Source organism: Orcinus orca, chromosome 11, assembly GCF_937001465.1.
Source record: "Orcinus orca chromosome 11, mOrcOrc1.1, whole genome shotgun sequence".
Taxonomy (NCBI): Eukaryota; Metazoa; Chordata; class Mammalia; order Artiodactyla; family Delphinidae; genus Orcinus; species Orcinus orca.
Window position 1 is genome coordinate 60,111,584 of NC_064569.1, and position 12,254 is coordinate 60,123,837.

The 12,254-nt window shown below is 35.1% G+C and overlaps 1 protein-coding gene across 13 annotated transcripts in view; it reads right to left on the bottom strand.

Annotated features, from left to right (window-relative positions):
* The window catches only part of KCNC2 (potassium voltage-gated channel subfamily C member 2), a 198,864-nt gene that overhangs the window by 10,838 nt on the left and 175,772 nt on the right, over positions 1-12,254 (bottom strand). The window lies entirely within an intron of this gene.

A 12,254-nucleotide genomic window follows, 5' to 3' on the forward strand; every position in this document is an offset into this window, starting at 1 on the left:
AAATCTAAATGTATCAATTCCTGTAGTAGAAAAAGTATAAACATATATTTGAAGATTTCACTTGGCATGTTTCTCAAGTGTAAGAAGACGTGTAGGGAACATTCATTAGAGTTGCACTGATGATATGTTTCAAGTTCTGTTTTCAGCTTATATAGGCAAAAAGTTTTGATTTATGTTGGAAAATAATTTGACTCTTTTGTGTAAGACACTATACCTGTGAAAAGAGCATAAAAATCCTTGCAAAAGAATGTTAAAGGGCAACAGGCTGAAAAAAAAATAAATGTAGACAATGGCTCCAGATATTTTTTACCATCCTAGAGATCTTCACATATTAGATCAAGATTTACAACCATAAATAAAAGGTACAGTCCACACTGATAGAAATTTGGTAGCCACCCATATTTAACTGTAGGTTTCTTCTATAATGTTCAGATTGTCATGAGGTATGAACATGAAAAAAAAAAATTTGAGCTATGTTACCATTTATATTATATCAACTTAAGGCAGAGTCTTGTCCAAAAAAGCAAATCTAGGAAGAGGAGGCATCGAGACTGAAGAGAGAGAAAGAGTTAAGGAACAAATTAAAAGGCAGTCTTCTTCCTGTCCTGAAAAAGAACTCCAAATGTTAAAGTAATATGTTATAAAGTTGCAGGATTTTTTTTAAATTCAACATTTCTTTGGTCAATAATATATGAATACACACCTACTAATACAGAATAATAATAAAAGCTCTCACTTATATAGTTCTTACTAGCGCCAGACAGTCTTCAAAGCAATTTACGTAATTAACTCACGTCAACACTCATAACAACACTACACCAACACCTTTTACAGTCACAGAGTTTGTCACTTCTCCAAAGTCATAAGATTACAAAGTGATAGACCTGAGACACTAACTTGGTAAGTTTTGCCCCCAATTCTGTTCCATAACTACCAAACTCTCAAATGTAGAATACAAATATGTTGAAACCTTTATTTTTCTTGGGATCACATACTTCTTAATATTAAAGATCTGAAAACTTGAAGCCCAGTTGTTTTAGTAAATGGCACTGTTGCCATTTGTCAGCACCAGAGGCTTTCAAAGAAGCTGGCAGATTTCTGATGCTCTCTGATAACGCTCTTAGATTGAGCATGCTTAATGAATACCAAGAGACTATTCCTTGAATGTCTAAACAAATGAATTATTCAGCAGGAGGAGGTCATCAGTCAAGTGGAGGGAGGCCATTATTTAGAAATAATAGGGTATATCCCAAACCCAAAGCTCTTCCCTAATATCCTGCATCTCAACCATGACACTGAAAAGATCTAAGTTTCAAGAAGAGATTGAAACCACCTCTTTTTTTGCCCCTGGTTGATCTTCAATGGACGAGATATACAGATCTCGCCAAATACATGAGATACACAAAAAGACTAAAAAAAAAAAAAAAAAATTTTGGCCTGAGATTATCTGCTTTAAAGAACTACACAAATACCTGTGAATAAACAAAGCAACGGAATAGTTTCTAAATATACACAATTCTAAGACACAAAACTTTAGAAACCAAAAATTGTCTGTTTTTATGTCATTGGAACTTGCATTTATAAATATTTTTATTAGCATAATTTAAAGAACTACATGATGATTTTTGTATTTGTATTATTCTTCATTGTAATCTTTATAACTCAGTATATCTTTAGCTTTTAAAGACTTTGTAAATCTGCTGGAGTGTGATAGTACTATAATCGGAAACTAAAAAGAGTATAAAGAATGGAAACAAACTTTGATATTCCTGGAAATATACAACATTCATCTTAGAAGTACCTCATTATTTTGCTTAAAAATCAGCTTGATAGGTCATTTTTTATTTATAAAGGCTAAGGACACTAGGTATGGTCTAGAACAAGAGTTGTAACTGAGAACCAAAGTATGCTTCATAATAACATGGTAGGAAATTGGAAGTTGGCCTCTATCAGCCTGCAAGTGAGGACCTTGGAAGGAAGTTGAATTCTGAAGAGAAGGAAGTGGAAAATGTCTCTAAAGTGAAGGAGGAGAGGCCCATAATATGAGCACAAACAATTGAGAAATCCCCCCACAGGTACAGCAGCAGAACTTTGGGAGACCAATGGAGAATATTAAATTCTAAGATGATGCTTGCTCTGTTAGGCCTTCAGCAAAAGGTGGTTGTACAAAACAGCTTGGTGTTGAAGGTGCTTTGAGTAATGAAGGCATTGGACCATGGGAGAAAAAAAGAGGACATCAGTCAACCACGAGAGGCAAAATACGTACTGAGATTCAAAACCATAAGAGAGTAACAAATAAAAGTAAAACGTAATAAGGAGAAATGCAGCTCCCAATAAAGTCCTTGGAGATATTGGGAGACAGAGCTTCCCATGGAATGAAGAATAGGGTCTCAGTTTATTAGGAACTTAGTTTGAGTATCAAATGAAAGCGTGACTCCAGAAACCTTGAAGATCTAGAATTATCCAGAGGCCACATTTGGATTCCTTTAGCAAGGAACTTGTGCACTTTACCTGAACTTAAATCTAAGAGTCTTGGATATAGAAAATGTCTTCTTTTGTTCCTGACTCACTGAGTTAAGCCGAGAATGGTAAATATGAGGTTAGATTGAATAATATTTTTTAAAAATTAAGAAGGAAATAAATGGGGAAAAAGAAGGTTTTATTTGTTTTTCCTCTTCACTGAACTGGGAACTGTTTAAGGACTGGAATGATGTCATATTCATTTCTGTACCTCCTGCTTCTGTCACAGTAGTTAGTATTTTGTATGGCTGGATGGATGAATAGAAGGATGGAAAAATTAATAAAGAATGAATAAATTAACAAAATAAGGTAGACTATATTCTAGTGAGGATAAAAATGATGTGAAAAAAGGAAATAACAGAAATGAAAAATGAAAGTCCGCATATTGAAGCAAAAAAGCCAAATTTACAGCTGAAGCAAACTGAATTGGCTTACAGGTCCAAATGTTGCCAATGTTAGCTTCCATTCATTCTGTTAATGAAGTTTGTATCTTAAAAGGGAGTTGGGGAAGAAACTTATACTGCCATCTTTCTCTTCCTTTTCCCCTGTGATAAGACCACAGACTCCTACAAGCATTAAATGAAAATAAAAAGAGGCACGTTAAATACTAATTAAAATGTTAGAAAGCTTTCCAGACAAAATGTAGCATGTTGACTGAATTCACAGAACTGATATTTCACCCAAGGCAGTTTCAGGCTGGGAATATCCTACTAAAATATTGGCTTGTGCGTCCAGTGAGTAGTTACTTTTTCTCCATAAGTTCAGTGCCCATGCTTAGCAACATAGAGTGCCCCAAATTCTCTCTCTCTCCCTTTTTTTTTCCAATTAGCAATTATGGAGTAGAAGTCCTCAGAGTCCAGATTCTACATAGAAGGTATTAGGTCAATCAACCTCGAAGCAAACATTCAAGTAGAATCTCCAGGTATATATAATAGGCTGAGAGAAACAAGGGGAAAGTGTGGTATATTTTTATGTTTCATCATTTTCTCTTTCAGGTTAGCATTAAAATATATGTAACTGAACTCAACAACTAACATTCTCTAACACCATACACAAAAATAAACTCAGAATGGATTAAAAACCTAAATGTAAGGCCAGATACTATGAAACTCCTAGAGGAAAACATAGGCAGAACATTTTATTTTTTTATTAGAACTATTCTTTTTTTCTTCTAGTTTTATTGAGATATAATTGAAGAACACTCTTTGACATAAATCACTGCAATATTTTTTTGGATCCATATGCTAATGTAAAGGAAATAAAAGCATAAATAAACAAATGGGACCTAATTAAACTTAAAAGCTTTTGCACAGCAAAGGAAACCATTGACAAAACGAAAAGATGACCTAATGAATGGGAGAAAGTACTTACAAATGATATGAACAATAAAGGATTAATATCTTACATATATAAACAACTCCTACAACTCAACATAGAAAAAACAAACAACTCAATTAAAAAATGGGCAGAAAAACTGAATAGACATTTTTCCAAAGAGGAAATGCAGATGAGTAACAGGCACATGAAAAGATGATCAACATCACTAATCATCAGGGAAATGCAAATCAAAACCACATGAAATATCACCTCACACCTGTCAGAACGGCTACCATCAAAACACAAATAACAAGTGCTGGCAAGGATGTGGAGAAAAGGGAACCCTTGTATATTGTTGGTGGGAATGTAAATGGGTGCAGCTGCAGTGGAAAACAGTGGAGGTTTCTCAAAAAACTAAAAATAGAACTATCATATGACTCAGCAATTCCATTCCTGGATATATATCCAAAAAAAAGAAAACCCAAAACATTAATTCAAAAAGATACATGCACCCCAATGTTCATAGCAGCATTATTTACCATTGCCAAGATATGGAAGCAACCTAAGTGTCCATCAACAGATGAATGGATAAAGAAGATGTGGTGTAGAGATACACACACACACACACACACACACACACACTAGAATACTACTCAGCCATAAAAAAGAATAAAATGTTGCCATTTGCAACAACATGGATGGTCTTATAGGGCATTATGCTAAGTGAAATAAGTAAAACAGAGAAAGACAAATACTATATGATATCACTTATATGTCAAATCTAAAAAATTCAACTAGTGAATATAAAAAAACAGAAGCAGACTCACAGATATAAAGAACAGACTAGTGGTTACCAGTGGGGAGAGGAAGGGGGGAGGGGCAATATATAGGGGTAGGGATCAAGAACTACAAACTATTAGGTATAAAATAAGCAACAAAGATATACTGTATAATACAGGGAATATAGGCAATATTTTATAATAATTGTAAATGGGTATAAACTTAAAAAAGTGTGAATCACTATATTGTACACCTGTAACTTATATAATATTGTACAGCAACTATACTTCAATAATAAATAGCTAGCTAGCTAAATAAATAAATAAATAAAATTGAACTCAATAACTAATTCAAAAGCTCCAGAACTTACAAACATAATGAGAACAAGACTCATTAAGTGACCCTTCTCCATACTTCCCTAGCCCAGGATCACTGATGATATTGTAGCAATTTTCACACACTTTTGTTACTGATTCTACATGCCCACAAGTTCTTCAAAGAGAAGGATTTAACATCTATCCTTAGAGCCAAGGACAAGGCCTAACCCAGACAAGAAGTAGGTGCTCAGTTCTTATGAAATTAGTAAAGCAGCACTTTTAAAAATATTTATCTGTTACGTAAAACTTCTGTTGGCCACAACACGGAATCTGTCTTTAAAAGTCACTTCTTATTAATTCACAGTCAGAAATATGGACCTTCATTGCAAAACTTAAAGGGAGAAAAAATCTGAAGAAAAATTAAATTCACCTCTATTTTTTAATGAAAGTCAATGAGATAATTTAATACTTGGAAATAAACTATGAGAAGATTTTTAAGACAAGTTACTTAAATATATGCTAAGGAATTTGTTTTCACAATCCCACATGAGGTACACCTGTTTTTAGTTTGTATTTCGAGAGCTTAAATGAAATCAATACATGAGAAGAGCAAGGACTTCCAATGATGAAGTATCAGAGCGCATAGTGCCTCCTGATCCAAAACCTCCACTTTTAGAAATTTACTCGGGTAAAATATGTATATAAAAGTACAAGGATATATGTAGGGCATTAATTTAAGCATTACTTGTACCCGAAAAGACCCAGAAAAATGTAAATATTCCTAGTCATTGTATTGTCATAAAATCGCATCACAAAGAATGATGTAGTTCAATACATACAGACACAGAATGATCACTAGTGAAACATATTAAACAACAACAAGTGGCTCATAGTAAATACTAAGTATCTGATTCTATTCTAAATGGCTGTGGCACAACAATACACAGAGTCCAATCCCATTTCTTTCTTTATGTACAACTAGTGTATGCAAATAAATAGAAACACTATATTCTCAGCAGTGGTGATGTCTGGGTATAAGAGTGGCCTCAGGTGAGTGTGTTGCTAATGGAGAATCATAACTGATTTTATAAATGCCTGCAAAGTTCACATTTTTCACAAAATTCTTACCATGTATTTTAAGTTTAATTTTAAAACAAAATTCAAAGAAAGTAATGACCAAGAGAGGATTAAACCTGGATCTTCATTCTCAATGACCATTAAGCTGATTTTATTTGTCCATAGAAATTATACATTTGCAAATTTTCTTCTTTTCTACAGCACCTGAAACTCAGCAGATGCTCTTAGTTATGTACTATTCAAGTCCCTTGTACTACTTTTGCCGTAATTAACAAGTGTGGTGGCGTTTACAGAAATGTGGTCTCTAGAGAGAGAAAAAGTCTCTTTCATTAGTAAGTCTATCCTCAAAGGCCAACCAAACAGGGAAAACTAGAGACCAGTGTCTGCTGGTTCCATGCAGAGTTGACAATTACTTTGACTTCTTTTGAAGCTGGTAAAATCAATTTCTCTTCATCCAAGTTTCACCATTTAAAAGCAGTTCCACAGACTTAACTGCATTTATTGTACTGAATTAGATTGAAGAAAGCTGATCACATACATGGTTACTAAACTCAGAAATCAGTGAAGAAGATTAAGCTACAGGTAACTGTACATAATCATGTGTGTGTTTATAACAAGTTATATGTTTTATGTCTATATCTACATATAAAATGTGTTATATGTATGGATATATGTGTATTATACACAGTAGGTATAGATTAAATATAGACACAAATATATTATATAGATAGGCATAGAAACAGACAAAAAACCCAAAAGACATAGAACAATATAAGATTTAGATTCTGTAAATCAAGAAAATATACCCCAATATTTCTTTTGGCTACTGAGACTTACGTGGCCCCTAATAAATATCTTCAATCACGGTTTTTGGTACCTTTATCCAATATATATACCATTCTCCTACATTTTTTTTTTCTATGCCACAGACTGATTTCATTGAAATTTTAGTTGTTTGTTTACAGTCAAGGCCTATCCACTCACACCCAAGTATAATTTTCCAGGATACAGGCAAGAGAGGCCTGTACATAATATTAGTTTTATCATAATGGATTGTTATATTCAAAGTCAGGGAACTAGAATTAAAAGTCATCAAATATGAATATACAATATCATTTACTTCTCTAAGTCTCACAATGAAATGTAAAGTGTCCAATTAACATACTTCATGAAAATAATTTTTATAACCGTTTCATTAGACTGAAGAAAAATTCTATACCTTTTGAGTCATAAGAATAACAGATTATATATAGTCATTTCACACCATAAACATGAATTGTATACCCTAAATTCCAATTATTGAAAACTCTCCCCAAACCAAATTTTCCATCTTTAGCATATATTAATTTGTCTTAAATTTATTTTTTAAATGATTCAGTTTGTCTTGAAATGATATGATGTACACCACCATGATCTAGGATTTTACATAGGGGGGCATATTTTAAGCCCTATGTACCCCAGTATATCTTTCTTTAGACTAACAATTACTTTCCAAAATGAATTATTTAAGGATCCTTGATTTTACTCAGTTGAAAGTGAGAGAGATTAAGGGAGGATTAGTTGAAGGTGAAGGGAGGTGACTAGCTTTCAAACACCTGCCAAAGATTCACTGACTCATAAATCTGTTTCTTTCAACACTATGGTGCCGTGGTTAAAACACACTCTACCCAGTGACATGAATGGCTGTCTACCCTGCAGTGTCACCTCTGCTGTACACCACAGAGTGTCCCAAGCTTCGGTCTCAAATACATTGTCCTCTTTTTGCCATATCTGCTTGCTCAGTAATTCTTTCTATAAACAGGACCTGTGCCAAGGTAACTGGGTCCTGAGAGTCTTCCAAGCCCAGGCATAGCTCCAATGGATCTGGCCATTCCACAAACAGATCAACATATTTGTTAGGGCTTTAGTATTCCCTCCTCCTCAAGATGATTTTTTTTTTAGTGGACATCTGCTCTTCCTTGCTACAAAGCCTGTGTCAGGACCTTCCAGTCCACTCTAGTCTACCTCCACAGGTATCCCTATGTGGATAGAGGACACTAGAGTTTCAGTTCCTCCTCTACCTGAAGATCTTGGGCATCTTGCAAATAGTTCAAAGTCTTCCCAGAGGGCAGAGGCAAATTTTCTATATTCCACAAAACAAAAGCCTATGTGTAACTTGTAATTTCGTTACGAGACACAGAAAACCATATTTAAAATCAGGAGGGGATTGATTGGCTGTGTAATTGGAAACCCAGTAGGGTCGACCTTAATGCTGCTTGCCTTAGCGATTTAACTATATCAACAGCTATCAAAGTGTGGCCTGGGGACTTCTAGCGGTCCTCAGAACCTTGTTTGGGTCTACAAAAGCAAAATTAGCTTTGTAATGATATTAAAATGATTTTTGCCTTTCTCATTGTCACACCAGTTTACAGGGAAGTTTTCCAGAAGCTACATGACATGTAGTATTACAACAGACTGAATGCACAAGGAGATATGAGAATCCAGCCATCTTCTATTAAGTCAGACATGAAAGAGATTTGCAAAAATGTAAAACAATGCCACTCTTCTCACTTTATTTTTTCTCTTTCAGAGATGCTATTCTTTTTAAAAATTTATTTTTTATTAAAAATACATTTGCTCACATCACTGAGTTACATCCTAATCCAGGAAAATAGGTATCTCCTGACCCTTCTATATATAGCTAATAGGACCCAACAGTGACTCTATACAAGATCACAAGGTCTCCAATGTGATTTTCAATACAATTAGCTGCTTTACTAGATAAAAAACCATGCATTTGTCATATTAACACTTTTAAAGCTGTCATGAATGAACTGAACTCTAACCAAAGGAATTCTCGGTATTTACAGAAATCTGGAATAATCAGAAATATCTGCGTCCACAGTTTAAATATTGAAATCTCTGGAAATCTGGTAATCTCATCTACTTCCACAATTCCAACTGCCATCAATGCATGAAATGTCAATCTTCAGGTTATACCTTTTCTTTGTGATTTATAATCATAATTCTCCAAATCCATACAGTTCTTCAGTCTCAGTAAATTAACAAATAATATGGAGGTAATCAAAACAATGGCTCTATTAGTCCAGGTTCTCCAGAGAAACAGAATCAATAGGATATTTATAGTATATAAAAAGGGATTTATTATGAGGGATTGGCTCACAAGATTACAGAGGTTGAGAAGTCCCATGATCTACTGTCTGCTCCCTGAAGGCTTAGAAAAGCCAGTGGTGTAGTCCCAGCCCAAGCTTGATGGCCTCAGAACCAGGGCAGCCAATGATGTAAGTCCCAGTCTGAGTCTGATGGTCCAAGAACCAGGAGTGCCAATGTTCGGGGGCAGGAGAAGATAAACGCCTCTGCTCAAGCAGAGAGAACTAATTCACCCTTCTGTTTTTTTGGCCCTCAGCAGAGTGGATGATGCCCACCCTCACTGGTGAGGGGATCTTTACTCAAGTGGACGGACTCAAATGCTAATCTCTTCCAGAAACCCTCATAGACACATCCAGAAATAATGTTTTACCAGTTATCAGGGCATCCCTAGCCCAGTCAAACTGACACATGAAATTAACCATCACACTATTATACATTTTATTATTGAAGATTTTAAAGGAACTTCAAACTTTACCTGCCTAATATACTGCTCAAATCTGATCTTCCTGTTCTCTTATATTTTCTGTTATTATTATTTTTGTGTGTGTGTGGTACGCGGGCCTCTCACTGTTGTGGCCTCTCCCGTTGCGGAGCACAGGCTCTGGACGCGCAGGCTCAGCGGCCATGGCTCACGGGCCCAGCCGCTCTGCGGCACGTGGGATCTTCCCGGACCAGGGCACGAACCCGCGTCCCCTGCATCGGCAGGCGGACTCTCAACCACTGCACCACCAGGGAAGCCCTATTTTCTGTTATTTTGACCATCATTTACCCATTAACCAGCTTGGTACCTAGATTCCTTATTTATTTTCCCAACACCTTTGGCTGTTGAATCACTGAATTGTGTAGATTCTCAGACTTGAAATACCTCTAGTTAGTATTCTTCTCCCTTCTCCCATTTCCAATGTCAGTGGCTTATCTTCTAATTTTCCTTTAATTAGCTTGTCTTGGATTACTAGGAATAAGCACTCCTTTAAGGGAACAAATGTGATTATGTCACTCATCTGCTTAAAATAGTTTAATGGCTCCCAATTACAGGATAACACACAACGTTCTTAGTATGTCATTCAAGAAATTTCTTTATGTGGACCTTACACACCTTTCTGCTGTGAACCTCACCATCTTCTATGATGTACGATGCCTTTGTACATGCAGTTCTTCTGTCTGAAATACACCTCTTTGCTTTGTGTGACTGGCAAAGAACTACTTAACATTCAAGACTCAACTCAGAGATCACTTAGTCTTTGAAAGAAATCCCTGAAATCTAAGGCAAAATTAAGCACTTCTTGTTAGGTTCCTATTCATATCTCTACTATAGCACTTCCCTCATTTCTGTAATATTTTATTTTTTCTCCTTTGGTTGAACACAAGCTTGTGACAGCAGGAATTTTTATTCCTATTTTATGTCAATGGTACTGAGTAGTGCTTAATAAATATTGACAATAGCAGCCTATGGCCACGCCAAACATAAAGTTTAACAGAACTTTGGTTCACTTATTTACACCCAACCACTTCCCCCAAATGGATGTTTAAGAAGGCTTATGAAAACAACAAACATAATAGATTAGGAAGAAAAGTATAAACTAAGACTAATAAGGGACTAATAAGGGAACTAATACGGGAACAGATTGTCAGTTTGAGTGACAAGAGCAGGACAATGTCAGAGATAAGAAAAGAAAGATAATGCTTCAAGGAAGAGGAATTAACAATGCCAATTTCTGCAGAGTTCAAAGAAGATAAAAATGGAGAAAGGACTTTTGAATGAGATAATTAGGCCATCCTTGGTTTCCCTTGATTAAGCACTTTTAGTGAAGAAATAGGAGAGAATCCAGATTGCAAGGGATTAACAAACTAGTGGGCGCTGAAAAGTACGAGTCGCAAACACACACACACACACACACACACACACACACACACACACATTACAGCATTCACAAGGGTAAGCCAGTTTTATTCATAGAGATCATTACCAACTTTTAATTTTTTGGCTTTACTTGCTATAAGAATAAACAAAATGGGCCAATTCTAGAAAATATAAAAAGTTATTCAGCGAATACAGCACCAGACCATAATTCTGAAATTGTGAAGATAAGAGCTTAGTAATGAAAGCTAATACCAAACATTCCCAAGTACTATAAAACTGTCTAAATCATAGACATTTTCTATCCATAACCAATCAGCAAAATATGGTAACTACACAATTGTTTTACACTGTTTTTAACTAATTCTACCTCCCAAATCTAATTCAGTGTCCGTTGTCCTCAGAGACATCAGGAAACTAAGAAATTCCAGGCTATGTCACCAATGACAGTTTATATGATTAATAAGTGATACTTTAAAAAACTAGGGATAGTTTTAAGATGCCAAGAGCAACACTGCCTTTGTCATTTAAAAATAACAACCAAAAAATAATACAAATAACAATCTAAAACCAAAGCAATAATAATATTAACAGGTAAAATTCAGTGAGGGCATCTGTCCTAAAAAAATAATTTGCATCTCTTCTAATCCTGCAAACATATTGCACAGTAGATTCCACTATCCCATTTTAAAGAAAAGTGAACCGAGGTGTAGAGACTAAGGTCAAAGCTCTCTGTTTTGTAACATATATTGCTTCTCTGAATTCACCTTTTTTTCAACACAAGAATCTTAAACCCTACTGAACACAAATATTTAGAAAATAAATATTACAGTATTCCAATAAATAGCATTTTATACACATATATGCATGCAAACACTCATGCACACACACATGCTAAACTTTTTTCAACAATAGTGCAAAAGCAGCAAAGCCAGGAAAATGAAATTCCTAAGCTTTATTTCTGATTTATCTTATGGATCTTTATATATAGTACTTTTTCAAGGTCCTTATAAAATAACTGATATAACCAAATGCTGATTCTACATAAGCAAAAATAACTAAGCAAACAAGTGTCAGGATAGAAAGCAATTGTGTGTTCATTACTTGGACAAAGTCAACTATACATTTTGTTCCTAAACTATCTAAAAAAGTCTGAAACTTGCATGAATGGACATGTATGAGCTGGGTTCTCCTCCTTTACATACTTTTTTTTTTGCGGTACGCGGGCCTCTCAC